At 44.4% G+C, this 26,756-nt stretch overlaps 1 protein-coding gene across 1 annotated transcript in view; it reads right to left on the bottom strand.

The window, feature by feature from the left end:
• Nucleotides 1–11,211, bottom strand: part of LOC140692914 (uncharacterized) — a 79,120-nt gene extending 67,909 nt beyond the window's left edge. Inside the window, exons 1-2 of the mRNA XM_072957123.1 lie at nt 10,936–11,211; nt 6,280–6,498 (exon numbers count right to left, since the gene is read on the bottom strand). The gene's annotated coding sequence lies outside the window, so the exon portion shown is untranslated. The remainder of the gene's footprint in view (nt 1–6,279; nt 6,499–10,935) is intronic.
• Between the last annotated feature and the right edge of the window lie 15,545 nt (nt 11,212–26,756).

Below are 26,756 nucleotides of genomic sequence, written 5' to 3'. Positions count from 1 at the left end.
GGAAGTCCTCTCTGATAATGTCCTTTAGGTCTTGTCTGGGCTCTATCTATAGCAGCAGTACATGGTGACCAACTGGGTGTTTGCCCGCTCCTTTGAGACCACGAACACTTGGGAACCACGTGGGAAGGAGTGAGAGATTACAAGACAGGTGGGGGAAGCAAAAAGCAGAAATCACAGCCCAAGTCCCAAATTCAAGGATACTTTCTCAGAAAAAGGTATAAACTATTTCACACGTGTGCAATTTGGCTACTATTTTTGTGGCTTGTGGACAGCAAGAACTTGGTGTTCTAGCCCAAAACCCAGGTTACATGCAAAGAAATGTATATATTCTTATCCAAAGGAAACCAGAGCTGCTCAACAACAGTTTTCATTTAGAACTGAAAGGAAATTTGATAAAGGCAATCTCTCTCTCTCTCTTCTTTCTTTTCTGGAATCATATAATTTTAGAAGTATTTGCGTGACTAACAGACGTCTACAGCCCGTGATTCTGCACTGAAGTGTTTGGGGCTGAGGAAGCCCAGATTACATTCACTCTGTAAATGTAATCACACCAACACACTGATAGGTGCCGTGAGTGGTGGAGCTGATGTTCCAAAGCAGGCAACATTATTCTGTAAGAGAACTCTAAATAGAAAGTAAGAAATGCAATGTCCTGTACTCAATTTCATTTGCTATATGGGCCATTAACTGATAGTATATTTTGACTAATGAAACCCAAAAATAAATTGTCAACGTCGATTTTCTTCATCTGACCGTTTTATGCTAACATCGGATATTAAACTCTCACTCCATATGGAAAGCTCAGGCCTATGCTGCAGCACAGATACATCCCGAGGAAGAAAGCCGACCAAGGGAGAACTGGAGAGTTTCCCTTCAGAAGCTGCAAAGTCTGGTTTTGCACCTGTACACCATTTGCAACCACGTCATCATCAAAGGAGTTAGACGTTACCTCTCTGGGGCGAAAATCACTGCGTGCTTCAGAACCATCAAAGAATGCTGAGCTTTGTGAACCAGTCCAGAGGCGCTTAAATCATACTTTTTCTGAAAGGCTCCAAAACTGACCCACTTCACCATTCCAGGTATAACAGGGAAGTACTGGAAACAGTAGAGAGAACATGCCCTTGAATTCTGACAAGGCCCTGCTTGAATCCTGCTACAGCATTTACTAGTCACTAAATGGACCAATTCTTTAACCCCTCTGAGAAGGCTTTCCAATCCCCAAAAGGGGGCTGTCAGCGCCCACCTGGGAGGCATGGATGTGAATGCAACACGCAAGTAGGGCGGCCGACTGGTACCTGACACGGGGCCTGGCTAGTTTCCCTCGGCTGCCCTTTTCCCCCTTTAAACTTGCACTGTTCCCCCGGTAACGATCAAGCCCCCGGAACAGACTGCCCATATCTTCTGTGTATCCCTGGATACATGCCTTACCCTTAGGAGGCCAGAAAAACAACTGCCTCCTCCCAAGTCACTAACAATGTTCTTAAGAGTCTGGGTATTTTTAACTCTATTTTTCAGGGAGACTATTCCAGAATTTTGCAAGCACCATTCTCCAGGTTGGCTCCCCTCCCAGTGCCCATCCCTTCTCACCTCAGATCCTCTGTCTGACTGCCTTCTGTTCATGGGAAAGTGAGTCCGGTAAGGTGGGGCTCCCTAGACCTCCCTCCCTCCCTCACAGGTGATTGTGACTAACTTCTCCCCATTCCTCACTGCAACTCTAGCATCTGAGGAGTCTACCCTCCCGTACCCTGCAGACTCTGCACCTTCCCAAGACGCACACGTGGCCACGACCCTCCCTTCAGATTTCTTCCTGGCTGGCCCTGCCCAGCCCCTGGCCCCTTAAGGATAACTGGCATTGCTTTGAAAATGGCAAACGTCACTGACTGACACACCAAAGCTGTATGGTCTGGGCTTTCCTCCAACCAAGACACAGCCCTGCCACCCCTCAGCCTCAGTCTGCAGCTCTCGAGATGATCTAATTCACATGCAAGGCTGTGAACACCAGCTAAGAATGACGACTCCCAACGTGTATCTCTAGTCCGGCTCCTTCACCTGAGCCCCAGGCTCATCGACCCGAGTGCCTCTTTGAAGTCCTAATTTGGATGACAAATGGCATCTTAAAAATGCCTCATGTCCACCATTTACTCTAGAATTCCATTCCTGGCAGGTATCTCCCAGACTCCCCATTTTAGTAACAGCCCCAGCACCCACCGAGGTGTCTGAGGTCACATTCAATTTCCACTGTTCCCTCCCCCAGGCCCTGCCCTGGAATCAGTCCTGTTATTTCCATCAATAAGCCCATCTCAACTGTAGTTCTGTAGGGACCATGGCCGGAAACACACAAGCTCACAGCATGGTGCACTAACAGTCCTCCGTAGGGTGCTCCCTGGAGGGGGAGGCATCTCCTGCCGCTGTTCACCTCAGAAGGCAGTGGATTCTCACACAGGATGTCCAGGAGAAGGGACTCAAGGTTCTCCCATGGTCTGAGCTTTGAAGGGCCCGAGGTCTGGGGGAGCTCCTAATTAGCAGACACACTTGCCAATGAGCAGATGAGGATGGGGGAATCCACGCAAGGCTGTTATCACTTCAACTCATGGGCTCTCAGGAGCCACAGGAAAGGCCTGTGTCCAGTGTACAGCCCAGCCATCACAGATCCCAGCCTGCATTTGCCAACCCGGACAGCCTAGACTCCATCTACTTGCGACACTTACTTCTGTTCTGTTCCCCACCCAGAATGTGATGGACTCATTCAGATATTCTGGCCTGTCTCAAGCGAGACAAATTCAGTGAAAAATGAAGTGTCCACATTTGGACCAGAGCATGAAAGGAGAAACAAGGCCTCATGGTCAGCATGATGGTGGTGGCCACACCCTTCCACCGGGTGAGATGAACCATGGTGAGGGTGAGAATCCAGGGTCCTAGGTCGGCCAAATCATCTTCCTTCACGGTTGTCTGGGGTGTTGGAGACTGACTACCACAAACTAACGACACGGCTGTCAGTGGTGGATGTCAGCTGCAACAGAAACGGATTCAACTCTTTACTGCCAACATGGGTTAAAAGTAAAGGCCGGGGCAGGGAGGTCTGCACGGCTGCTGAGGCAAACCACAGACCCAGCTCTGAATGCTCACTGGCTGGAGCAGAGAGGAAGCTACGGCCCTTTTAGCTGTCCCTGTGTCCAACAGATCCAGGTGAGCCAGCTACTTAGGAGAAGGTCATGTTGTCCTGATACCCAGAAAAACCAGCCTCGTAAAGGGAACAAATAGTGTCATGGATTTTAGACCCAATTCTGCCCCTTTATGAAGGCAAAGTAAAGTAAATGGCACGGGGAAGTTGAATGCAAAAAAAAAAAAAATTAAAGAACCAAACGGTGACCGCTTCCTCCAACAGCGTCCGCTGCAGCTGTCACCTCCGTGGCGGCCACTTCCTCACCAGTGACCGCCGGCCAGGAAGCGCCGTCATGCACGTCACACAGCGACAGCCAGGAACCGCGTGCCGAGCACGTTTGTGTAAAAGCAGGAATCGAGCAAAATGCTGCAGAGTTTGACCTTACAAGTTTAAATACTCCATGAAAAGAATCCCTGAGCTGCCGACAAAATCAATTCGCATCTTACTTCTTCAAAACAATCAAACAAATTTAATAAGGGTGCATTTGTCACCAAATAAAAGGAGGACCAAACATGTTCCTCAAAAGCAAGGATTTCAACAGGTATCAAACACCAGTGGGTGATGAGCTAACAAAGCAAATATTCCAAAAAATTAGAAAATAAAAAATGACTAAGATAATAGATGGATCAAAACAGCTGTTAAGTTGTTGTTTTTAAAGTGATGGAGACTGTACGGAGGGCAATCTGGCTATTTCCAATGCAGGGTGTGCACAGCCCACATTTTCAGAAGCAACAACATGCTCACTGGGCAGTACAAGTGAAAAAGGAGTAAAGAAAAAGGAAAAGAGGAACAAGAGAAAATTAGAATCACACAAGAACAAAAATGATTTTGACTGCATGTACAAGAATTTATGTGAGTGTGTGAGGCCAGGGACACGGGGATGGTGAGGCCCAACCTCACCTCCTGCTCAAGGGAAAGCAGGGGCCTGAGGGGAGCGGCGCTGCCGGGGGACCACAACGTGTTCAGCTCCCCTAACCCAAATTCCACCTACAAGCGTCTAGGCAGCTTTTGAGCTACAAATTTTTGTCGCATTTCAGTCTGGACCGTTTTACTCACTTCCACCAAGAGTAGCAGGAGAGAATGAGGCTCTGCTCCTGCACCAAAGCATTGTTTAGAAAATTAATGACTGTGGAATAGTAAAAGAAACAATGGAGTAAAAGTGACTGGAGGAGAATGTGCTTGACCCTAGCTCACTGGCCGCGTTATCTCAATGACGTTCAGATGCTGGCTGAGCCCTTATGGTACCACAATAGACAGACCCACAAGGAGGCAGGTTCAATGCGCTGAACCACTGTGGGCTAAGTACACATCCAGCTACTCCGCCAAGTCCCAAGGGCAGACATCAAAAGGCAAAAACAAGCTGGCATTCTCTGGTGGGGCTGCAGACTCAGAGACAATCATTTGTTGAGCAAAAATGTCACCAGTGCCTCCTATGACAAAAGAAGTGGCACTGGCGTGGGGGCTGGGGCAGGGCTCCAGGCTTCCACTGCTCACTCACCAGTCTGTCCAGGGGGAGAAGGTGGTCCCTGCTTAGGTTTCGCTGATGCACCTACCTTGACTAATGTCTGGGGCCTCAGCAGGAGTTGACAGGTGAGGTGAACAGAGCCAGACTCTGTGTAGCACGGTGCTGGGAGCTATGCCCTCAGCAGTGCCCAGGCTCCTAAACTTGTCAACTCATCTCCAAGAAGCAGATGGGGAGTGCGAGCATGTAGATCACAGGGCCCTGTGAGGACAACTACAGATCATGGCCACGACATGCCTCTCCTCTTCCTTAAGCCATAGAGGTATTTCCGGGGAGGAACAGAAAATTCATCCAGAGCCTGCTAGGTGGGCTCTCGCAGGTGGGACTAGTGTCCCCTGTGCTTCTCACTCACAGGGCTGGTCTAGACATTCTTTTTATTAATTCTCTAGCATCTTCTCCTCCAACTTACCAACAACCAGAAAGTAGGATCTGATCTTAGGTAAGTTCAAGAATCACAGAGCACCACCTCCAAAGCGGGCCCGGTAGCACATGCCAGGTCTTCTGACCGCCACCTGTGGGACCACCATGAGCCCTCTCCAGACTCAAGGACCGAGGCCGTAGGCCGGGGGGACACAGCTTCCCTCACTCACCCCAGCAAAGGTTTCCACGTCTCGGCAAAGGCATCTCACCCTCTTCAGCCCGAGGGACAACACGATAGATATATGGGGAAACAGAGCAGAAGGTGGGGGTTAGGCAGCCCAGAAGAGCTCATCTGTACTTCCGAGGCAAAGTGGGGCCATTGACTTAATCACAGGGACAAAGTGGGAATGAACATTTCCCTGCTCTGTCCCATACACCGTGATACGCCTTTCCCTGCATAAGGAGTTCATTAGGAAGTCCCTGGCGGTGTTTCTGATGTCCTAACTTGGCATGGTGGCTGTCGGGCAGGAAGAGACGGCCTGAGCTGAAAAGGTGCTGGGCCTGGGAGGCAGGTGACAGCGGCTCCAGCCGCAGCTCAACCAGCGCCTCGTTCTGCCTCTCGGGGCTCAGCATCTCATCTATAAGCAAAGGGATGAGCATGTACCAGGACAGGCTGCCCAACAGAAATGAAATGAGAGCCATGTAAAGAAAGTTTCCCAGTTGCCACGTTTAAAATTTGAAACAAAGAAACAAACCAACAAACAAAAAACAAATACTAGAATGTGATTTTAAGAACAGATCTTACTTAATCTACTGTATGTAAAATACTATTATTTTGACATGTAATCAATATAGGAAGTAAAGAGATAGTTTATGTACTTTTACTAGACAAGCCTCAGCGTCTGATGTGCATTTGACCTACAGCACATCTCAGCTGAGTCCAGCCTCCTCCCCAGTGCTCCTAGCATCAGTGGCGTTGGCTACTTTATTGGACAGCAACTCCAGGGGTTCCACCATGTTCCTGGCTGTAAAGCGGGAGTAAGTGTCCACACTAACCCTAAAAGGATCTCTCTGAAATAAAGGCGGATTCACTTTGAAATGTCTGGAAACCGGCGGGCTGCACCTCCCTCCCCCCTTGGCTACAAGATTGACTTCTTCCTTGCTGATCCCTTTCTGGATGTAGGGAAGCAATCCAGCACACAGCCAAGGTGGACTGGCCTCCAGGTAAACTTACCTGCTGTCTGTGTCCAGTCCCATGAAGTCCTCCTTCTCAAACGGGATGCAGGGGAGGGGGATCTTGTCCCCAGAATTCTTGGGGCCACCATCCAGCCACTTGGACTTGAGCAAGATGAAGAGTGACTCAGTGAAGTCCTCGATCCTCTTCTCCACCACCCTGCAGTACTCTTAGATTGAAGGCAACGTCGGTGCGCGTCTGCTCGGCTACCTCCCCATGCTGCACAAAGACAAAAAGCTGAGAGTCATTAAGCGATGTGCCATACAGCTCCTCTGCATGTGGAGCTTCTCGAAGGCCTTGGCAGAGAGACATTCGGTAATGGTGACAAGGCCCACGACCTTGGGGTGTTTCTGGAAGACGCTCCACCGATTCTCGGGCACATAGCGGTGCCTGTAGTGGATACAGAGTGTCCACTGGGAGCCACAAGGGCTGATATGGCTAACCGAGGTGAGTAGCTGATAGATGCAAAAGAAATTCTCCTCTGAGATGATCTCTATGGATTGGACCACAACGGGACGAGTCTGGTGGTCCTCAGCACACTGCACGTAGTCAGGGATGCTCATGTTGCAGGCCCTGCCGAGAGGGGAGAGGAGATCGAGGTACATTCTCTGCTGTGTGCTACGGGCCCATCTGGGTTGCGGTGACCTGGTGTGTACCAGCCAGAAGACAAGGGAAGCCAAAGCAAATCCAAGGGTACAGTTTGTCCTCAGAGTCTGCATATGGCTACTGTAGCTCGATCACATTACCCAGCTTTTGGTCTAGGCTTCCTGCCTCTGCAGAGAAAGGTCATTTCTTATTTTCTATTTCCAAGCACCTAGCAAGGCCCTGATGCAAAGTCACTGCTCAAAAATGCTGAATAAAGAAATGAACAAAGGAAATGCTTCCCCAACCCCCTTCAGCAGAATATAAAGAAAAGGACCACAGTAGGATCAAAAGATCTGGATTCCTATTCAATTTATTTGAACTCCTAAGCTTCATAATAATGGATAAGAAAACTTGCCTTGGGGTAGAGGGTACTGTTCATTGGTAGAGCATATGCTTAGCATGTACGAGGTCCTGGGTTCAAACCCCAGTACCTCATTTTAAAAATGAAACAAGTAAATACACCTAATTACCCAGCTGAAAAAGTATTTTTTAATTCAAAAGTCAAAAAACACCTTGCAATTGACACAACATTGTAAACTTGACTATACTTCAATTAAAAAAAAAAGCCTTGCCTTACAAGAATATATCTGGATTACGGATGTTTGAAAATGTAAAATGCATAGGGTACCACCTGCATAAAAGGAGGTGACTGTACACATGTTCTATCCCTCCTTTATGAGTTATACTTCCTTTGGGGGGGTTATAACCTCTCAGAGCTAATTTTCTCAGATTAAAAATATAAACATTACCTGATTCTCAGTACTGCTGAAGAATCAGATAACTCTATGAAAGCATCTGACCCACAGAGTTTACTCAATAAATGTTTGTTGAATGAATGAATAAACAAGCAAAGTGAATGCTGCTCCCTGCCACAAACCATCATAATGGTACTGCCTGGAAATCCCAAGCCCACGTTCACCCGACTCTGCATTAACAATGTGGGTGACCTGGGCAGGCCTGTGTGCTTCTCGAAGCCCCAGTTTAATCGTGAATAGAAATAAGGGCAATAACACAAACCTCAAATTGTTAGTGAGTCAGTAATGAATTGTACCCCAACACTGCAAGATGGAACCATTAAGAAAACTGGGCAAAGGGCCCATAGGCCCTCTCCATATAATCTCTTACTACCACATGGGAATCTACATTACATCTCAAAATTAAAAGTCTAATATTTTAAAGAGGTTATCGAGGTTAGGTGAGCTCACTGTCTCAAATAAGGAACACACAGTACAAATAGGACAATGCCCAGCCCATGAGATACACTCAGTTAACATTCCCACTGAGCCCACTAGTCCCTCCAACTTCAGAGCAAGAGGATGGGTCCTCGTGGCAACAGGCCACAGCACCTGAAGCTAACAAAGCTAATGGTGTCCACTTAAAAGAGCCCCTGTCACCACCCTTGTTCTAATTTTCTATTTGTAATTTTTTTCTTTTCATTAAATTGGAACTCCAAATTGCATAGAATTCTTACCAGATATCATGATGGCAGCCCTTCAAAACCTGACCACAGAGATCATGATGGCAGCCCTTCTTGGTGAAACAATAAAATGAAAAGCCATTTCCACAAGACCTCTGTGTAAATCTACTAGGGAACTTCATCCTGGACTGAGGAAGAGGACTGGGGAGTAGGGGGTAAACTGGGACACGGAGAAATATGGGCCACCTGTCCCACAATGGACTTTAGACTCACCCTCACCCTCCAGGAACGTCTAAATACACACAGACAGAGTGCTATGGACAAGAATTTTTTTTTAAACAAATCCCTGAATCCCTAGCAGATCTTGTTTCTACCGAGACACAAATGTCTTATTTGTATAATGTTTCACAGAAGCCTTAAAATATTATCACCCCAACTTGACACATCAAGAAACTGAGGTAGAGAAGTTTATCACATTCTACAAGATTAGAGAGAGGCCACGTCAGACACCGTATTTAAATCCAAGTCCCTGCTCCGTTGCTCACACTAGAAAGTGTCACATACTGCCTCTTTCCTGCCCTCTCCCTGCAATAAATCTCTGAAGAGTCTTTTCTGTGTCACCTGCAATCAAAATCACATCAATTTTTCACAAAGAGCTATGTCACTCCTTGGAGGACATACCAAAATCTAAAGGGTTGGGTTGAGAGGAGATATTTGCATTTTCTGTTTCTCAAAGGAAACATGGCTTTAAAAGAAACTGAAAAGTATTTATCTAGTCTAAGCGCTCATTGTGCACAGAAAGAAACGGAGGCTCAGAGGAGAAGAGGAAAGGGCGTTATTAACAAATATTGCCTCAGTGCAGCACCAAGCCAGCCCTGGGCACTTCTGGGGGAGGATCTGGAAGGCCCAGGAGAATGAGTGTTAGAAAATAGAAAGAGAAGAAGAATATAAGGCCCCGTCTCTACACCACCATATCATGAATTTCCACCAAATTAACCAGTATGGGTGCAGCCAATATTAAGGTTGTCTAAACAGGTTATTGAAACCTGGAATTCTCAACCATAGTGGAAATTCCAGCATTTACTGTGCTTTTTTCCCAGTTCAATCATCAATTCAGTGGGCATTCTGTACCAGGGACTACACGAGACCTGGAGTTCTCCCAAATAAAGATCTCTATTATCACGTGTGCAAACCACATAAAGGCCACCAGAAGAAAAGCGCCCACAGATAAGATGGAATTACTGAAACTGAAAGCAGCCAAAGAGCATATATTACTAGGAAAAATGGTGCTCCTATAAATGGACTCATGGACATAGAAAGCAAACTGTATTTAGCAGGCAGGAAAGGAGGGATTAACAGATACAAATTAGTAAATATAAAATAAATGACAAGGACCTGCTATATAACACAGGGAACTATATTCAATTTCTTGTAATGAGTTATACTAAAAACAATCTAAAACATATGTATATACATATGCATATGTTTATAACTGAATCTCTGCTGTACACCTGAAACTAACATTGTAAATTGACTACACTTAAATAAAAAATAATTTAAAAAATAAGTAAAAATAAAAGCAACGCCATTAAGAAAAAATAAAAGAACACTCTAATCCCCTTAGCTGTAGGTGGTGGAGAATTCTGGTTGCAAACACCAAGTCCACTGGATCACTCCAGCAATGGCTGTCACTCTTTCTGACCATCAGAGAGTCACTTGTTTCACTGAGGTTTCTTTTCTCTTCTGTGAAAGGCTACAGCTGCAACTAACGATGTATAGAATCTCATCATTCACAAGCCCAACAAGTAGTGAGGACTTCCCATGGGCCAGGCTCTGGACAGAGGAAAATATAGGGTCCGAAATATATTCATGGGTAGAAGAAGTTTGTGCCATAAAGACGTTAATTCTTCCTGTTTTGATAGACAGATTCATTGCAATTCTGATTAGAATTCCTACCAGATTTTTCTTGGAATGTAACAAGTGAATTTATGGTCAAGATTAGCCAAGAAATTTCTTTAGAACCACCACTGGGGAGGGGTGGATAGGTCATTCATTTCCACTGCTCTTTCTGAAGTGATAAAAACGTTCTGGAATAATAATGGTTGCACAACTGTGAATATGCTAAAAGCTGCTGAATTTTACCATTTAAATGGATGGAATTCATGGTGTGTGAACTATATCACAATAACGCTGTTATATGAAAAAATATTTCTTGACAAATATTTTTCTTTTTATACCACTAGTCTGTCCCACAATTTAAGAAAAACAAAAAACCAATACAAACCAAACTGTGCCAGGAGTTCTTTAGGACTGCAATATCCCTGGGTCTCCAAGGCCTCTGGTGATGCTGTTCCTGTTAACACACACTAGCTGGGCTGGGCTAGTTAGGGACTGTAACTGTCTTTTTAAAATCGACGGTCACACGTTTCACCCTTGGAGAGGGAAGGAAGGAGGATATCACAGCTTCATGCCTTCAGCTCATTTTTAACAGAACCAAGCCCTGCTTTCACCACTGTTAATCCCTCTCACTATAAAAACACGTGACATCAACAAGCACCGCCATCATAACACCTGAAAGTGTTCAAGGTACTTACCTGCGGCAGAAACACTGAGGGAGGAGACAGAAGCTTGCTCAGCACTGATGCTCCCTTTTCCCGACTCCACCAGGTGAAGCTGGGCGCTACAGCCAGAGGCTCTCAGCCCGGGGAGCAGCACACACGCCACTGAGCTGGTCCTGAGGGAGGGTGAAAGGGAAAGGAGGGCAGCCCTAGGGGGGAGGGAAAGGGGGGGTGCGGGCTGCAGCCCCGCTCGGAGGCCAGCCCCAGCACCAGCATAAGCCGCCCGCTCCCGTCCAGGTCCGCAGACCACGCCCGCCCGGGAAACAGCCCGCCCATTGGTGGGGACGGGCAGGCGGCCGAGGAGAGGAAGCCCGGGAGGAGAGGACTCGCGGGCGGGAGAGGGGAAGGGGACGCCAGCCGTGGACTGAGGGGATCCCGGCTGCGTGAGAGGTGGCAGGCGCACACCTGGACCTGGACAGCTGTGGCCGGGGCGCCGGGGCAGGTGGTGCTGTCAGAAGGGTCTGGCCAGAGAAATTCAGCTGAACACGGGCTGACTGGCGCCCTTGGGGGCTGTGAAAGGCGGATCACCCTCCCGAAGCCGCCTGAACCCTTTCCCGGGAGCCCCCCACCTTGCACTTCCACAGCCAGAAGCCCCGGCCCCAGGCAGGAACCAAAGGCCTAACGGGCGACAGAGTTGAGAAGCATTTGGGGCCAATCCCCGGCTCGGACATGGAGCTTCGAACCAGCGGACCACCAGGCACCGACAGCGCATGCGCAGGACGGACATGGATCCTCTCTGGATTCTGCGAGAGAAGGTGGGACAGCGAGGGAGGGAGAAGATGGGAGCGGGTGGAGAAGAGGGGAAAAGTGGAGGGATACAGATGGACAGGAAGAGCAGAGAAGGGATGGGTCTGGATAGGGGAGTGTCGTAGCGGAGTTGGAGAGAAAAAGCTTTACCTCTAGGGCACCCTGAGATGGCAGACCTACCTCTGTACCCTTCTGTAACCGTTCAAGTCCCGCAGCTCATGTTTTACCTCCCTGATCCAGCCCTCCATTAGATGCTTCTGCAGAAACACTACGGGGATCACACCCGTTGCCCCCATGCGGAGCTGGGTTTTCTGTTGCTCTGAGAACCAAGCACCCGCAGGTGTTGTCGCTCAGAACTTCCTTGGGAAGAGCACATATTCCCCTTTTACACGCTGGGAAACAGGCAGGAAGGATCACTGCCTTAGCTCCACTGTCCCAGGTGTTGGGCTGGGGGGAGTGGTGTGGTACAAGATCAGAGCCCCAGACAGAGCAGACTGCCTGAGTGTTGGTGCATAGTCCCCATCCCTCCTGGGTAAACCATACCCCACCCTAGTGGAAACATCAAGGGCTCACAGTGGTTTCCTGGGGGTGGGAGAGCTGTCCTCATGTGAAGGAAAAGTCCAGCTGGGCTAACAAGCTAAGTCACAAATCTAAGTGTGATAAGTGTCGGTTTACTGATCTAAGTTCTGCTGGGCTATCTCGTAAATCTGAAGTTTAGTGTCAGTTTATTGGCCTAACAACCTAACTCGTAATTCCAAGCTCAACAAGTGTCAGTAACGTGATCTATTACAAATTGATAAGCTCCAGTGTACTGATTCCTTGCTTTTTGTTCTTTAAGTCTTATTGGCTAATATCCCCTTAGTTGTATTGAAGTATTTAAAACCTCATGTGCACGTCTTGGAGGTGCTCAGAACTTCGGAGCAGAAGCCCCTCTGAGCCCGCCGGCATAATAATTCTGAGTTCTCCAGCACTCCGATTGGTGCTTGTTTCTTGGCTGGCCTGTTTCCATAACACTCAGCTCCAGTGCCCAGCTTTCTAGGTAGATAGGAGTGTTACCAAGTCCAAATTCATTCTCCCCAGTGCAGGACAGGCCAATAAGTTTGGAAACCAGATGTTGGGGCTTGGAATAGCAAGTTTCTGTAGACCTAGTTGGCAAACTAATGTTCTGGAAAACCATCTCCCCAAGTCACAATTCAGGCTCCTTCCCTACGCGCTTGGTTGTTGCAAACTTCTTAGTGTAGGAATTCCTTCTTGTTAGAATCCTTTGTTCTTACAGCTATCTGCGTGGGTCAGATCCCTGTAAATCTCCAACAAAACAAACGTTATTTTCTATTCTGCAATTTGCTATCTTTTAATGAATGAAAAAGTGTTCAATATCCTTAAAGGTCAGAGCTTCAGAATAAGCTCTCCTGTGTATTTCAGGCTCTAGGCAACAATTTTTTACAAGCAAGATGAAGCCTAGGAGACAGAGCATAGGGTTAAATTCAAAGGAACAGATCTAATATGGAGTCAGATTTGTTCTGTTCTATTACCCGGGCAGAAGCCACTTGAGGATTTAAATCTCTTTAAGTTAAAAATAACTAAAATTTTAAAGGAATTTACATGCATAGGTGGGAATGTGCAAAGCATATCTGGAAAAGCACCCAAAAGATAGTAAACAGTGGCATCTCCAGACAGGGCTGAAAGAACAGAGGATGAGGGAAAACTTCTTTCACTTGTGTATTTTTGTGCTCTGTTTGAGTTTTTTTTTAACCATTTCCTTGCATTTCTTTTTCAGTTAAAATAATGTGTAATGGAGCAAAGGAGTAACTAGCTTAGCAAATACAGCAGCCATGGAATCACTAAGTCATCACTTTTGATTTAAGCCAGAAAGCATTTATTGACTCTCTCCAATGTGCTCAGTCCTGTTTTAAGACTTCTTTTATATTATTATTATTATTATAATACTATTATTATTTCTAGTACTATTACTATTACTATTATTACTATTATTTTATGAAATAATAACATGGTATACCTCACCCCTGCCCATGACTGGTGGAAAACCAACTGAGTTTTTCTTGTGTTGTTTTCCAAGGAGTAGAGATGAGTTTATAAACAGAACACATCTTCAGGGCAAAACAGGCAGTGTGCATTACCAGCAGGCCAGACAGCAATGAAGGGTTTTCAATTGAGGCGCAAAGAAGCTGAGAGAGAAAGCCTCAAGGACACTACAAAAAGCTGCCCAAACTGCCATCTCCATGGTACTACTGAAATAGGAAAGAACAAATCTGACTCCACATTTGATCTCTTTCTTTGACTTTAACAAAGCCAAGTTAATATGCTCCGGTCTTTTCATGGGTTATGATGTCACAGAGGAAACGGACAGGTCAACAAGGAACCACTCTGCCGTGATCACGGAGCCGGGGAAAGGGATGGGTTGCAAGATGTATGAAGCAGCCGCAACTGTGCCCGTGCTTCTAGGCAGGTATCCAAAATCGCCTCGACAAGGTGTCAAACATTTGTGCCCACGTCCTCATCAACAGACATGTATTAAAGACAAATGGAAACATATAAAAGGCCAATACCCTTGCTGGGTACACCGTCCAAAGAACAAAGTCTCAGTTTGACAACTGGCCATCTCGGTTCCATGGGATTCATTCTTGGAGAACCTTAAAAACCACTCTTCTGTCCTCAAGAATTGCTGCATATTTGTCCTATCTTTGGCTCAGGGATGCAGCACGTTCAAGTGAACTTTAATGTCTGCACAGATTTGACTGTCTTTCTCCAGGTTCATTTGTCCATTCCAATGAGGCCTGAGCTATGTCCATCCTCCGTAAGATCTATTCCCTCCAGTGACAGTTCATTGAGCCTGCAATTAAAAGCCAAGTGAACAAGACTGTCCTCAGCTAAAAATTTCACCCACCCTTCACTGTTTTCTTAATCTCCTCTCCTGGCTAATTGCAACAGACTAACACCTCCCTCCACCAAGATTACCAACTATGTCATTTTGTCTCCCCAAAGAGAAAGTAAGGTCCATAATAGAGGAGACAACTACATAGTCACCTCTGAATTCGTAGCATATAGAACTGTTAATAAATAGATCTATGATTATGGCTTCTTTCCTTTAAAACCTTTCTGGTTATTTGAATGAGACCTTGGAAGAGAGGTGTTTGCTGTCCAGTATCTTGATCCACAAGACTCTGGAGGCCTTTTTCAGAATGGCTGTTCACTGATTCATTCAAAACACAACTTATCAATCAAGGAGTATCTGTGCTTTTCTGCCAGGTGTTTGTGGTCACTCTAATGCCAGAACAACTTTAAATTATATCCTTACTTTGGATTTGTTATTTTTCCCCTCTTCCAACAAAATTGACTTTCCTTAATTTCTTGCCTTGAGGAATTTTTTTTTTTTCCTATTTCACCCTTTAGTAAACCAAGATCCTCAGGATGGGCTTGGCCCATAATATGATCCCCCATCCAACTCCTAGTGTCAGAGGCCTGGGGCTCACATCCTGCCCTCCTGTCAAGGCAACTGAAAATCAGTTCAGGATCAAACCAGCACCCCAGGGATTCTAAGGCTCGCATATCTCCCAGAAACCCTGCTTTCTCATTTGTGTTGGTTTCTGAGAATTTTCCCTCACTTTCTTGACAATTAGTTGTGCAGCTTGAAAGATGAGGAAGGAAGGTTTTATTTCTTAATCAGCATTTTAAGGAACTTGTGTAATGAAAGTTTTCACGAGTTTCTAGAACCCTCCATTGCCGAGAAAGAAAACACACTAGACATTTTCTAAATTTAGCTCCCATGTGCATTTTTTCTTTGTTTTTGTTTTCTTAACTGTTAACAGACATTTTTTAATTAAAAAAAAATAAGGCCCCAAAAAGGATAGAACACTGAAGGGGCAATCAAAATTAAAGGGCAAAGACAGAAAAATGATAACTACTCTACAAAGTTAATATAATACATACACTATGTATCAGATCAGCAATTCTCAGTAACAGCTAATTGAAAAATGACCATGAGGTAAAATTTCTCTCCTGTCAGGACATGGCCAACAGAAAATACAATTAAACCAACAAACTAATATCCTAAGTCTGGAGAGGTACAGAAGTCTACAAGCTAAATGTGTCTTCTTCTGGAAAAGAGGAAGACACACCAGCTCTTTTCTGTGGAGCCTGAGCCCACGGGAGGACGGTGAAGTGAGCTCTGTAAGTACATAATTAGCAAACTGAGTGATGAATAAATAGACGTGAGCTTTGATGACAGAGGTGATACTACTATTCGTTTGTCCTGTAAAGTATGACTTCCGTTCAGTGATCAATACTTCGGTGTCCTCAGGAGTTGACATTATTCGAAAATGCACAGCCTGGGCGCAGACCTCCACTTTCAGCTCGTGACACTGCACTTAGATGTCACAAGGGCACCTCCAACTCCACCTGCAAAGAGCTGACTTCACGGTGCTCCTCCAATAGCCGTCCTGCCCAGGGCCTCTGGTCGGGGGCTAAGTTCTCCGTGCCTCTCCCAACTCAGACCCATCACTCACAGATGTGAATGGACCCCTCCTTCAGGGCCCAGATATCCTCAGACACCGAGTCCCACCACCCACACCTGACCTACCAGATACTCACTGGCACTCACTCAGCACTGACTCTGTGCTGGGACCATGCTGCACACTGCAAACGTTATCTCACTGGATCTCCACAACAGTCCTGGGAATTGGGTACATCGCTGCTTCAATTGATTAGATAAATTGTTTCACTTCCTTGAGTGCGTCATTCAAACTGACACGGCTACTGAGCCACAAGCCTGGGCCTGAAAACCACTTGAAAATTGAACACTGCTACACCTCGCAGCCACCCTACTCTGACTCATCACATCACCTCCTGCCAAGCCTTCTAAATGTTTCCAAGCATTCTACAAGACAAAAGTGAACTACGAGAGCACCCCACTCTCCAACATAAAATCTGTCAATGATGGTCCGCTGCCCTTAGGAGAAAGCCCCACCGGGCCTGAGCACAGCCCAACGGCCCAGCATCCGCGTTCCCTGCGCGGCCGCGCCGCCTCACCCAGTACGCAGCTCTACACGTGCCTTCTCTAGGACAGGGATGCAGACTCCGCACAACCCAGGGCTTGTCTCACTTGAACAATGATCACCTTCTTCAGTGTTCATCTTCTTCTTTGCTGACCCTCAGAAAAATGTTTTCTCATTATGAATAAATATCTTTTTCCTTATAACTTCCCATCATTGATAATGAGCTCCCCTGAAAGAGAGAAGACCTAATTGTCAGTCTCCTTATCTGTAAAGTGAGATTAACAAGGAAATATATGAGGTTTTATGAGAAATAATATTCATGTGAGGCTGAGGGACAATTCCATCATACAATAAGCACTCAATATGTGCTTAATTAATATTAATAAGAATATATTGCATTCCAGCAACCTTCAATCAATTTTTAATGACTTTGTCCAACAGACTACTGACAAACTGTTGGACGAACCACTTTGAGCAGATCAGCACAAGCGTACTGGGATAGGTAAGTGTTGACTCCAGTTGCAGCTGCAGCCACCCAGCACTACGGGGTGGGGGCAGTTTGCTCAAGCTCTTACATGTTGCTTGAGCATTTAGTTGTCGTTATTGATTAAAGACAGGTGGGGGTTCTTTAGTCAAAGCACCTGAAACATAAATCTTCAAAGATTGATGCAAATTAGGTTTCAAGAACAACACTCTCACTAGAAATTATTTGAAAATCATAGTCTTAGCTACTCCGCACATCAAAAGGGCATGTTCTTAATGTATCTGACTAAATACACCGGAAGGGTTGTTTAAAAGAAATTACGATGAAGCCATCCTGAATAAGCTCCAGTATCATCTGCACAAAGCCCCACCCAAGGGTCTCATTTCACATTTCCACATAGGTGTTCAGGTAGCTTAACTTGGGTCTTGGTTTCTTATAACACGGGGCGGGGAATAGTTGTGGATAGATTTAAGTAGCAAATATATAACTAGGGTAATTGCTGTTAAGGAATTCTAGAAATAAGAAGATTGATATATAGTCCCACCCATAAGAAACTCAGCATGTCCAATTACAGCAGCATTAAAAATAAAATGAGGGATACATTTAACGAAAGTTTACAAGATTTGTACATTGAACTTTTTGAAGTATCACCAAAATAAATTTTAAAAGATCTACATATATGGAAGACATCCCATTTCCATGGAATGATAGACAGTATTATTAAAAATATTAAGACTCCTCAAAATGATCTACATATACAGTGGAATCCCTATCAAAATTCCAGCTGACTTCTTTGCAAAAATTGAAAAACTGATCCCAAAATTAATATGGACGTGCAAGGGGCCCAGGATAGGCAAAACAACCTTGCAAAAGAAGAGTAAAGTTGGAGGACTCACTTTAAAAGGTACTAAAATGTTATAGTAATAAGTCAGTATGATGCTGGCATAAGTTTGGATAAATAAATCTATGAGACACAATAAAAACCCACGGGGAAAAACTTACATTTACAGACAGTTTTCCACTACGGGGCCAAAAACACCCCATTGAAAGAATAGTCTATTCAACAAATTGTGCAGGGACAGCTGGGTATCTGCAGGCAAAAGAATCAATCTGGAATCTGAACACCCATATTTTATATAACAAATACAAATTAAAACAAAGATCACAGACAGAAATGTAAAAATTAAACGTATAAACATTCTAAAAGAAGACACAGTATAAATCTTTGTGGTCCTAGGATAGGCTTTGGTTTCCTGGATACAATACCAAGAGCACAAGTGATAGAAGAAAAAAGCAGATAAACTGGACTTCATCAAAATTAAAACCCTTTTCTTACAAAAGACATCATCAAGAAAGTCAAATGACAGGGGAAATGGGTATCTCAAGTCAGAGAGTGCGTGCTTAGCAAGAAAAATAAAATAAATCATTACATCTAACTACCTCCCCTGTAAAGAAATTGTTTTAATGTTTAAAAAAAATAAAGTGAAAGACAATGTGCAGAATAGAAGAACAATTTTGCAAAACATTTATCTAATAAGAGAGTAGCATCCAGGATATATAACGAATTCTTACAACTGAACAATACAATAAAACAGACCCAATTTTTAAATTTACCACAAATTTAGATACATATACAAATGGCCAATAAGCATATGAAAAGATGCTCAACATCACTAGACAAATCAAAATCAAAATGAGATCTCATTTTACACCCACTAGGATGGTTATTACCAAATCATGGACAATAACAAATGTCATTCAGGAGGCAGAGAAACCTCATATGCGGCCAGGGGAAAGGGACAATTGTGCAACTTCTTTGGAGAAGTCTGGTATTTCCTCAAAAGCTTAGAGTTATATGGCTCAGCAATTCCACTCCTATATGTAGAGTCATCCCTCAATACCCTTGGGGGGTTGGTTTCAGGAACCCCACACCCTGGATACCATAATCCAAGGATGTTCGAGTCCCTTTACAATCAGCCATCTGGATCCATGTAGTGGAAACTACAGATATGGAGGGCCAACTGTACAGCCAACAGAATGAAAACATATTCTCATAAAAATTTCACATCAATATTCATAGCAGTATCATTCAGAGTAGCCAAAAGTTACTAACAATATCCATCCATCAATGAACGGATAAACACATTTACCAAGAATAGGCCCACAAACTTTTGGTCATTGAAACTTTGACAAAGGAGGTGAGAACATACAATGGAGTAAAGACAGCCTCTTCAGCAAATGGTGCAGGGAAAACTGCACAGCTGCATGTAAATCAATGAAGTTAGACTACTCCCTCACAGCATACACAAAAATGAACTCAAAATGTGTTAAAGAATTAAACATGTAGACAAGACACTATAAACCTCTTAGAAGCAACCATAGGCAAAACATGTGACATACATCTCAGCAATGTTTTCCTAGAGCAGTCTACTCAAGCAATAGAAAAACAACCAAAAATATACAAGAGGGCTCTAATTAAACTTACAAACATTTGCACAGCTATGGAAACAGTAAGCAAAACAAAAAGACAACCAACCTATGGAATGGGAGAAAATATTTGCAATAAATGAAACTGCTAGGGGCTTAATTCCCAGAATATGTAAACAGCTTTTACACTTAATAAGAAAGAAAAACAAACAATTCAATTCAAAAATTGGCAGAAGTCCTAAAGAAACATTTCTCCAATGAAGACGCACAAATGGCCAGTAGGCACATGAAAAAATGTTCAATATCATTATCAGAGAAATGCAAATCAAAACTGCAATCAAATATCACCTCTCACCAGTCAGAATAGCCATCATTCAGAAGTTCACAGACAATAAATACTGGAGAGGCTGCGGAGAATTGGGAACCCTCCTACACTGTGGTGGGAATGCAGTTTGGTGGAGCCATTGTGGAAAAATTATAGAGGTTCATCAAAGACAAAACCTTGACCTCCCAGATGACCCAGCAATCCCACTCCTGGGCATATATCCAGAAGGAACCCTAATTAAAAAAGACACCTACACCCCAATGTTCACAGCAGCACTATTTACAATAGCAAGACATGGAAACAACCGAAATGTCCACTGACAGATGGCTGGATAAAGAGGTTGTAGCATATTTGTCCAATAGACTACTATTCAGCCATAAAATAATAATAAAATAATGCCATTTGCAGCAACATCAATGGACCTGGAGAATGTCATTCTAAGTGAAGTAAGCCAGAAAGAGAAAGGAAAATACCACATGAGATTGCTGACATGTGGAATCAAAAAAAAAAAAAAAAAGAAAGAAACAAAAAGATAAATTTCTCTACAGAACAGAAACAGACAGAGTCACAGGAACCAAACTGTGGTTACCAGAGGGGGGAGGGTGTGGGAAGGAATAAATTGGGAGTTCAAGATTTGCAGTTACTGAGTATGTAAAGAATAAACAGCAAGTTTATACTGTATAGCACAGGAGAATATATTTAATATCTTATAGTAACTTATGTTTAAAAACAGTATGAAAATGAATGCCGGTATGTTCCTTTTTAACTGAAGTCTTGTGCTGTAGACAAGAAACTGACACAACATTATAAACTGACAAGACTTCAATGAAAATATTTTTAAATAGACTAAAACCAAAAAAAATGGAAAAGGATATTATCAAACAAAAAGAATAAAGTACTGATTCAGGCTACAATATGGATGAACCTTGAAATTTTATGCTAAAATAAGCCAGACACAGAAAGCCAAATAGTGCCCTTTAAGGTGAACTGTATCTAAGCGTTTATTGTACTACTCCTGTAAATTTTCCAGAGGTTTGAAATCTATCAATATCAAAATAAAATGTATTATGCATTAAAAACTTAAAACGCTTCCTCACAGGAGGGCTTTGATTATTAAATGCAGAAACGCATATAAAGCTCTTGGAAAAACAATTTGCACGTCCACACACAGTCACTGCTGTCACTGCCACTCAGAGGGTGGTGCCAGCGCTGATGAGAGCTGCCTCCACTCGCTCCCCTGCAGAAAGGAGTGAAGGCCTGAGCTCTGCCATGCAGGGTGAGCGTGAACCTGAGTCATACACAGCCACGTTCCAGACTCTGCGTTACCCAACTTTCTTATACAAACTGCAACATGTAATGTAAACACGCTAGAGGGATGTATCTTACAACACAGGGAATACAGACAATGTTTTACAGTAACTATAAATGGAGCATCTATTGTACACCTGAAACTAATATCATATTTTAAATCAGCTATATCTCTATAAAAAATTTAAAAATATTTTTAAAATGTTATCACTTTAATATTCAAATCGGTTTTTAAGTAAATACTAAACAGCTTAGAATATATAAAAGCATTTAATTGTGCTGTTTGTTTGCATATTTACATTCAGCCTCTTGCTAAAAGAGAATTTAAACAATTTTTTTAAACACAGCTTAACAACCATAACAACAAAAAGGCAAAACGGAGAGTGAAGAGAAAATGGAGATTCAATACTTAAATGAAACCAGGGGGAGATAAACTCATAAAAATGGATTCCATGAAGTCAGGGCAAGTGTTAAAGGCCGACTACAAATTCAGCTGTAAGATTCTTGGCAGCTAAAGCAAAAAGAATATGATGAAGGGGCGGGTGGTAGAGCATGTGCTTAGCGTGCACGGGGTCCTGGGTTCAAGCCCCAGGGCCTCCACTAACAGATAAATACATCTAATTACCTTCCCACCAAAAGAACCCCAAAGAAAAGAAAAAGAGAAATTTCTTTCCCAAAACACCCTGATATTAAATTTGGGTTAAATACTTAAAAACAGATAAAAAGAAAAATAAAAAAGATAAGTGACACTGTGAAGGAAAACCCCAGCTGGGCTAACAAGCTAAGTCACAAATCTAAGTGTGATAATGTTGGTTTACTGATCTAAGTTTTGCTGAGCTACTTGGTAAACCTGAAGTTTAGTGTCAGTTTAATGGGCTAATAAGCTAACACGTAAATCCAAGGACAACAATTGTCAGTAACGGGATCTGTTCCAAATTGATAAGCTTCAGTGTACTGATTCCTTGCTTTTTGTTGTTTGAGCCTTATTGGCTAATAGCCCCATACTTGTAATTAACCCTATAAAACCTCATGTGCACGTCTTGGAGGTGCTCAGAGCTTTGGAAATGAAGCCCCTCTGAGCGTGCCAGCTAAATAAATCTCAGTACTACAACCCTGTGAGTTATACTTGTTTCTTGGCTTGCCTGTTGTTTCTATAACAACACAAGCGATAATGCCCGTGAGATAAATCTGCGGAGGTTGCTGTCAGGTCCCCATGTCTCACGTAGGAAAATCTGAAACATTTTTCTCACCATTCAGGGTCATCATAAGCCCACCTCACACCTCCCGCAGTTAAATGCAAGAGCACAGGTAGGGCCAGACCTTTGCTGTCTCTGTGTCATCACAGTGAGACAGGATGGAAGGGGGAAGAGCACAGCCATTCAAGGAAGGCCACAGCAATTAACATCAAAATGTTAAAGGATTCAATCCCCAATAGGCCTTGAGGCTCAGGATGAAGAGATTTAACTTCTAGCAGATCTTGAGCTTCAGTAAACATCCATTGTATTAGTAACTTGGTCAATAACATGCCCCAGGCAACATGGCAGTCCCAATGCTAGCCACAAAAGGTCAAAGGGTGGGAAATGGCCAACTCCCTGGGAATCCCAGCGCCTTACCCTAAGGCTGGTCTTTCTACTTATTAGCATATGAAACCACCAAGCCCAAGAAAACAAGCAACACAGCGCCACCTCGCGGTCACCACTCTCTCTCCCTCTTTGGGGAAGGCCCTCAATCTGTGGAGTGTGTACCTACTTCTAATATGAGCATCAAACCCCCACACCTCGTGACGTTTCTCTTGCATTTCAATGTATCTCTCTGAATAAATCTACCTTTACTCAACACTGGCTTGCTCTTGAATTCTTTACTGCATGAAGTTAAGGAACAAAATCTGGTGGGGCACATCCCAGGGGCTCAATGAAAGCCTGGGACACAGCCCTTCTCATGCCCAACGTTTTTTATTCTTGTATCAACAGGACTGGGCTGTGAAGGGAGGTCTGAGGCCACAGCTAAGGGACAGAAGCAGCCTCCAGGGCTCCAATTGGTGGGCAGTCTCTCCCCCAGCATGGGTCTTGGGGTCTGCCCGGTTCTCTGTGTTTCTCTGTTGTGCTGACTCCCCAGACATACAGCGTACTCCTAGGCTTGTCCCCACAAAACCCTTCTCTCCAAAATACAAGCACATCATGTCACAATCCACTTGTTCAACAAGGAAATGTTCAGCCCACATTTTTTCCTCCCCAATAAAGTACCCAACTGTCCTCGCTCCCATCACACCACTATTTTTTGTGAGAACTCTGCACTCGCCACACCCCATCCTGAACACAGGTGCCTTACTGGCTGTGATTGAGATGTTTCTTTCTCACACAGCCTGCGTCCTTTCACTTTCCCCTTGTTACCTTAAAAAAGCATTTCCTGAGTCACTCACCCCTCTGATTCTGAACTAACAAAGTGCTGAGGTTGCAGTCACTATATGCATACATCCCAGTTTTGGCTAGGTTTCCATCACAAGATCTTCATTAAGGAGCTGTATCAAGAAGTTTAAAGAGGCTATTCTTACATCTGAGTGGAGGAGCCTGCAAAAAGTTGAATGGCTTTGAAGAGAGAGTTAACTAGGGACAAAGAAGTTGCAGGTCCTAGTCAAAAGTGTCATGAGGCAAAATGTTCTCCCAAGGCTCAGTGTGGCTTATGAACACGGAGTCGGCGGGGAGGAGGTGACAGGCAGTGAGTAGGGTGAGTGATACGGGTTACGCTCCCCCAGCTGGGGAAGAAAAGGTTTTTTCCAGTTTTCCAAACAATTTCTTACTACCTTTTTCTATTATTGTCACATACTATTTCCAACGAATTAAGCATATCAATGTCAGTCATTTGGGCCACTTGGGAGAAGCTACACGATGCCATTCACAGGGCTGGGACATGACAGCCACACCAGTCTAGATTGAAAGAACAGTCGGGGTATTTGCAAGGTAATCACGGGCATGCAGCAAACTCCCCAGCTTCAATGACCTCATCTCAATGCTGGGGCCAAGAAAACTACCAAGCAAAGTGCGTGATGATTATGGCCAACATCTGTTTACTAGGTAAGTGCCCGTGAAAGCTGCCGCTTAATGGGGAATGAGTACGATCAACGAGGCCCTGTCTACCTGGCCACACGCGCCCTGCCTTCCTGCCTTGGTGCAGCAGCAGAAATTGTTTAGCTGAGATGAACACCCCCAGAGCAGCCTCGACGGGAAAGCTCCCAGCTCTGCACGGCGAGACGTGTTCCTTTCCTTCTCAGAGCTGATCACAATTTGCTGTCGTCTGTTTTTATGTTTATCCCTTTTGTAACTGTCTCTCCTTCGGAGTTTTTGCTCAAGCAGCACAGGGCCAGATGTGTCTTGCGGCCTGCCGGATATTCTGGGCAGGGAAACAGCCGACTCCATATCTGGCTCTGGTGCTGAACAGAGAGGGCAGAAGGCCCAGGGGGCCATGCTGAACCGAGGCCTCTGCACCCAAAATTATGGTCTGATTTTGGGCAAATTATACAGTCTTTTTACCATGAGATTCCTCATCTGTCCATGAAAATAACTGTCCATGGCACATAGAATTACAAGGATTATAGGAAATCACCAAATTCATAACCTAGCCAAGGGGCTACAAGTGCATCCTCAACAGACAAATGCTGCCTTTACGGCTCTGACACATGCTAAGCGGGGCGGCCCCACACAGTGAACACTGCTAAGTGCCAGTGGGTTAAGTGCTTCATGTGTGCTATAATACTCTTTAGATCTTACAACAATCCCAGGGTGAAACGAATGTTATGTCCATTTCACAGATTCACCAACAGGTTAAGAGATTTTGAATTCTATTTCAAGGCCCTATGGTGAAGAAATGGCAATTTAAACCGGAATCTGGGCCCAGGCCTTGGCTCCATGTCTCTCCAATCCACCTGACCACTTGCCTTTGAATTCCACCTCTCCAATACACAAGTTTCAGCCGGCCAGCTCTTAAATGCAATTTGTGCAGTTTGTCAATGTTGGTTAATTACCATAAACTGTTCTCAGAAACCACTACAGTAAAGAAAGGTGGACTTAAGGAATTCTGCATTGCGTTCTCCTGCAATGTGCAGGATCCCTTTCCTACACCTCCAAATCCAAGTGTATGCTTCCTCCCTGTTTATGTTTGCACACGGCTTATTAAAGCAGAAGGTACCTGCAGTAATTCCATCTCGGTTGCTTTCCAAGGTTGCAGATTATCCATAATCAGTCTGTGAACGAAAATACTACAATGTGAATGAGAATACTGCAACCATGACAGTAAACAAAGAATACTGAAACCAAGTCATTAAAGGCTGCCGCCACCCCCCAGCTAGGACAGGCCTGCAGTCCAGCTGCTACAGCAACTCACAATGGTGTCGTCTGAGCAGACTCAGAATAAGAAAGGACAGGCTACTGGCCCGAGATAGCTAGGTGCTTGTCTAAAAAATGAATTCAGTGAGTCCAAATATTTGCTTCCTCTCACACATACAAAAGTACTAGATTCTTGAACTTGAGATACCTGGCTTTCTTTAGATAACAAGCAATCTTTTATTGTTCCAACAACCTGGTCTTTGTTGTAAAGCTCCTATATATCCTAGCTCTGCCTCAACCTCTTGGGAGCAGTCCCTCAGAGAGTTCTGACAGGCTGTCATCCCGGCTCGAGTCCTCCCGCCAAATGAAACATAACTCTTAACTTTTAGGCTGCACATGTATTTCAGTCAACAGTTTTGGACACCATGAAGCACCACAGCAGATTTCTCTCCACCTGAACTCTCCAAGTAACCGGAGCCTTGGTACCAGCAGTGGCCCTTTGTGCCCATCCACCTCCTCGGGGAGTCCAGATGAATTTGGGTGAGTCTCTCTAGGTTCTCGGATCTCACATATTGGTTGATGATCCTAAGTTTATCTGGCGGTGTATCCAGGTACGTGGCCCTCCAGTTGAAAGAACCTGAGGTGAATTACCCACCCAGTGGAGACATATTGGGTGGGGCCTGGTTGAAAGATAACAGGAAATATCCACCTTGAGGATATGTCCAAAGTGGGGCTGGTGGAAACATATGAGGAAAATACTCACCCAGTGGAGACATCCTGAGTGAGTCCAAGTTGAAAGACACTGGGTTCAGGACTGAGTGGTTAGGTAAGAGTCTGGTCTAATATTTTCCTCAATTTGGTTACCTCCATTGAATTTTTCAGGATAAAAGTAAAACTCTTATGAGGAAACTTTCAACTCCAAAATTCGGACCATCCTCCTGGCTGGTAACAGCTTTCTCGGGTGACAGAGAATCTTCCAGGAGTGGTAGACACAAAGACTTCATGACACAGAGTTGTCCCTGTGGGAAATCTTACTAGCAAATTTATTCTGAGAACCCGACCTTACAATGGGGAATAGAACTTTCAAAAAAAAAAATAAAGAACAGAAAAGAAAAGAAAAAGAAATGACAGATTGCCAGTCTCCAACTATTACCCCAGCCAGGTTTATGTACATA

Source organism: Vicugna pacos, unplaced genomic scaffold (assembly GCF_048564905.1).
Source record: "Vicugna pacos unplaced genomic scaffold, VicPac4 scaffold_19, whole genome shotgun sequence".
NCBI classification, from domain to species: domain Eukaryota; kingdom Metazoa; phylum Chordata; class Mammalia; order Artiodactyla; family Camelidae; genus Vicugna; species Vicugna pacos.
This window is presented reverse-complemented; position numbering and strand designations above follow the sequence as displayed.